This window comes from Rattus rattus, chromosome 1 (genome assembly GCF_011064425.1).
Source record: "Rattus rattus isolate New Zealand chromosome 1, Rrattus_CSIRO_v1, whole genome shotgun sequence".
NCBI lineage: Eukaryota > Metazoa > Chordata > Mammalia > Rodentia > Muridae > Rattus > Rattus rattus.
In genome coordinates this window covers 76591177-76596191 of record NC_046154.1, presented here as the reverse complement: position 1 = coordinate 76596191, position 5015 = coordinate 76591177, and the positions used below count along the sequence as shown (strand labels likewise).

The following is a 5015-nucleotide window of genomic DNA, read 5'->3' as shown; positions in this document are numbered from 1 at the left end:
GCTTTAAGCTATTGGACCTACTTCTTTAAGCTACGTCAGAGCTTCTGAGGTTTTTGCCATCTCCAAAAACAGTACCCTTTGCTGGAGACCAAGGTGTTCATCACTTTAGTCTCGGAAGGACATTCCCTTTTCAAATCATAGCAGTTGACAACAATGCTGAACTGACATTTACTCTGCTTTGAATTAACATTCTTAACTTCACCCTGAAATGTAATTGCCACTGTAGCAGTGTTGGAGTTCAAGCCTTTAAGAAGTGATTAAGAAATGAAGATGTTTCCCTCATAAGTTAATTTATGTTAAACCAGGAATGAATAAATTAATACAGGGATTTAGTTGTATTTTCTTCTCCTCTCTACTCCCCTCTCCTGTCGCCTTCTTTATGGTATGAAACAGCATAAAGATTCACATGCTGAAACTCTCTACAGAACTTCCCAGCCTCCATCAGTATGGACCAAATAGCTGTATACTGCTATAATTAGTCCAATTTATAGCTGTTAGAATGTTAGAAAAATGAATGAAGACAACATGTAAAACAATAGTATGCTATGAACTCAAATGCACTGGCCATAACACAAAGGGATTAAACAGCCCTTTTTTCCCTCTCTTTGCCCCAATGCTTCTTTGACACATCCTGCTCCAGTTGTAATAGAGCTTGCTGACCCCTGCGCTAGAGCAGCTCACCTGTGAAGGAGTACAGGTGCTGCTTGAATGCTGTGCATGCAAATACTAATGCATGTCCTACTTCACTTGGAGCAAAGCTCTGGGGGTGTAAGTCAGTCAGGCGAACCACATACTGTTATAATTGGGTCAGGAGGGGGACACAAACCTTCTGCCACTAGCCATGCTTCTCAATGCTTCTGATTCAAACACATACCCCCAACTGACCAAAGGTTAACATTTACAACACAACACGTTGTCCAAGCCACAGCAGGTGAGGGTGATTTTCATTCTCTTTAGTTTATTTAAAGACTTTCTAATTTATGCTAAACCAGAAACATGATTTACATTTCAATATTAGAAAATTAGGCCTACCTCATGGATTAACTCAGAAGCTCTAAGGGACTATGCCTTGTGAGAAATGGAATTTTAAAAACAGCAAAACTAAAGGGATGACCCAATCACCAAATCAGAAATAAAAACAAAAAATAGGAACAAGCTTATTACTTGCCAAAAAGGCAAAACAAAACAACAACAACAAAAAAACCCAAACCAGGACCTAATGTGTTTCAGTAATATTTCTAAATATATTTTGTATATTTCTACAACACCATCCTATTTTTAAATCTCATTATCTATTATATATTTTCTATGTTTCCACCTGTCATTGTCATCATCATCATCATCACCACCACCACCACCACCCCCCACCACCATCATCTCTTTGGTGTTTATTCTTGGACTACACATACATGAAAACTCAGGAGCATAGAAGAAATATGTTCGGTTTTCCTGGTCACTAAGTACAAACCAGTGTAAGAAATCACTCCCTGAGTTTAATTCTGCCATGTGCTGAGAAGTACTGTTACCTTATTTCATTCTCTGTACCAGTGGTTCTTAACCTTCCTAATGCTGTGACCCTTTAATGCAGTTCCTCATGTTGTGGTGACCCACAACCATGAAATTATGTGTTGTTACTTTGCAACTGTAATTTTGCTACTGTTATGAATCAAATTGTAAATATTTGATATGCAGGATCTCTCTTTTTTTATCTTTATTAACTTGGATATTTCTTATTTACATTTCAATTGTCATTCCCTTTCCTGGTTTCCAGGCCAACATCCCCCTAATCCTTTCTCCTCCCCTTCTCTATGGGTGTTCCCCTCCCCATCCTCCCCCCATTACCACCCTACCCCCAACAATCATGTTCACTGGGGTTTCAGAATTGGCAGAACCAAGGGCTTCCCCTTCCACTAGTGCTCTTACTAGGCTATTCACTGCTATCTATGAGGTTGGAGTCCAGGGTCAGTCCATGACTTTGGGTAGTGGCTTAGTCCCTGGAAGGTCTGGTTACTTGGCATTGTTGTTCATATGGGGTCTAAAGCCCCTGCAAGTTCTTTTCTAAGACTGCAGGATCTCTTAAATACAACCTCTGTGAAGGGTTTTCTGTTTCCAAAAGAGTTGCAACACACAGGGTGCTCTATACTATCTTTTGGCTTTTGTTCATATATATTTGGCACTGCAGAAGTGGCCTGTGGTAAGGTCAGCACATCAGGAGCCAGTGTGAAGGTCAGATCAGTCATGAGGCCTCTGCACCATCACCTAGACCTCAATGAAGACCCATGACAATGAGGCTGAGATGGTGCCGACTCAGAAGAACAAGGCTGCAACGCATCATCTTAGGCTGTTTAAGGTTAGCCTTTCTAGGGATGAAGAGAACTCATCATTCCAAAATGTGGTGATGGTGGTAGGCCAGGAGAAGGTTGTAATGGAATCACAACAGGCAATGCTTAAATTGGATTTGCGGGTTTCCATTTTGTTGAAGGAAATACTAAAAATGCACTATCCCACACTAATGCTGGCTACTCTCTGGCCCTGGTGATCCAACACCTAGTAGCCAATACCCATCTTGAGGTTCTGTTGTGGGGATTCTGCTCACATTCCTAGCCATCCACCCTCTGTGGTTAGCAGTTACAAATCTCCATAACCTGGTAAAACCAAAACTCAAGAGGCTTGTAATTTCTGTATCTCATTGATATCAGTAAATTTTTACTCCATCAAACATCCACACACACAATAAACTCAGAGACAGTTGATATTGATATAAAGTACCCAACTAGATACCACAAATTGCCCTATAATTATCCAACACTTATAAGATATTCATATCTACTTGTGGCTATTTAAAGCCACACAGGATTGGATTATCTTTTTCTTCCTCCATATTCCTTCTTTCCTCCCTCTTTCCTATCTCTCCCACCTCTCAAAAACTCTCCACCCACCCTCCTTTTCTACTGTCCAGTCACGGACTCTAACCTTGTCTTTCACCCACCCTCACCTGCTTACTTGTACCATCTGTGGAGATGTCAGCTCTCCTGAATATCCTAGCAGGAATGAATTCTCAAGTGGCAGCCTGTGAATTCACTGCTTTGACCACCATGTCTAATGTCATTAGATATAAAGGTGTCAAGATATGGCTCTTGGATCAGCCAGGTGTTATTAAAGATGTCCAAAATGGAAAGGGCAGAGATCACCACGCCATTGTAGTAGGTTGAGCATGTAATTTAATCCTGATTATTCTGAATGTCCTAAAACCCTTGGCACATAAGATAATTAATTGAAAATCAGTCAGAAGGCTTTGGGATTCGCTTTAACAGCAAAACTTCCAATGTTGCCTTTACAAAGAAAGACAAAGGAGGCATTGATCTCACAGCCACTTGCCCTCAGGGTGAGGTAGATGCCTCAAACAGCAAAGAACATTTTGACCAAATACAAAATTCAAAATGCTGATATGAGTTTTCATGATGATGCCATAGCTAAATGATCTCATTCATGTGGTAGAAAGAAATAGAGTTTATAGTTGCTGTGTCTGTGAACTAAATAAGATTGATTAGACCTCCACTGAGGAATTGAATATTATCTATAAGTTGGTGCCTCATGGCAAGCACATTTCTGTCCATCACCATTGGAGCTTTAATGAACTCTTGTAGAAGATCAGGAACGATTTCAAACTGGTAAATTTACCCTAAACTCAAAAGCCAGTTACCAGACAGAACAGCTACAGTGGTGCTACCTTCCTTTCAGACCATGGTGGATGATTTCTGTATGAAGATTCACAAAAATCTTATCAAAAATTTAAATATGCTTTGGTCTGGGATGTCTCTGTGAAAGATAATTCTCAGACTGTGGGTAAAGGTCAGATTGGACATTGGAAGAGGAAGAGGTCCTTCAGATTGGGAAAAAGTGAATCTCTGTATTCCTTCTGATGGTTCATCACAGCAATGTTCTTTATGGCCAAGTATCCTCGTCAACTCCTGTCCGTGGCAGGCACTGGATTGGGATACTGGAATGGATACAGAGACTTCCAACTGGAGCATCTCTTTGTAGCTGAGGCTTACCTAAAATGTGTTTGTCATCTTCCATCTCTCAAGGCCTGGGCTTAGCAGTGTATGCCTGTAACAACTCAGCAACATCACCTTTCTTACCTTGCTGTCACTTCTATAAAACTGTATTAAAAGCTCAGTGGGCTGGCCCATTGGGAGAAAGGAAACTATGTATATCCCATATAATACATTATGATAGTACTTTTCTCTCCCCCAAATCTTGCGTTCTTCCTCCCCTTCCCTCTCATCTGGATCCATATCCTTTCCTTTTCTCTTTTGAAAGAAATAGACATCAAAGGAAAAATGAAAAAAAAATAAAATATGGCAACTTTTTTTAAGTTGGAATGAGACAAAATGAACAGGAGAAAAAGTGTCAAAGAAAAAGTGCAAGGAACACATATACAACTAGAGACACATGTCCGAATACACAGGAGGGAATAGGAATCCCAAACTGGAAGGTCATGGCTAGATTTGAGGTTGGGAAATTTCAGAATATTTATCCACTGTGGGTTAGGATATAGGGTTGTGGGTTCCTTTTGGAATCTGTTGATCTGAACCTTGCTATGGAAAGGTTATTCCTTGAGTCATAATGGAAAGGAACTTTGGCTGGCACCATCCTTGCCAGAGGACAAGCTAAAACCCTTGCCACAATATAAAATTCCCCAACAATTCATCCTCGGTTTATTTGTCTGTGTTACATGTGTGGAGCACATAAGAATTTGTTTTTCTTGTACTCTCCTGTGTTTTGGCTAGAGATAACCTTTCTAGAACCTTCCAGAAAAGAAGGAAAATAGTTTACAATCTCTATTCTTTTTTTTAGAATGTAACTAAAATACTAAAGTATATTAAATAACTTAAGAAATGAAGATAATATTTAAAACAGAACTAGTAAAATAATTCACTAATTAAGCAAAACTGATTTTTTAAATAGTAAAGTAAAATAATATTGAAATTCCTAAATGGGAACTATTCTGA

At 39.5% G+C, this 5015-nt stretch overlaps 1 pseudogene; it reads left to right on the top strand.

Annotated features, from left to right (window-relative positions):
• Window positions 1-3020: 3020 nt before the first annotated feature.
• On the top strand, window positions 3021-3904 carry LOC116895044 (annotated as a pseudogene).
• The last annotated feature ends 1111 nt before the right edge of the window (window positions 3905-5015 follow it).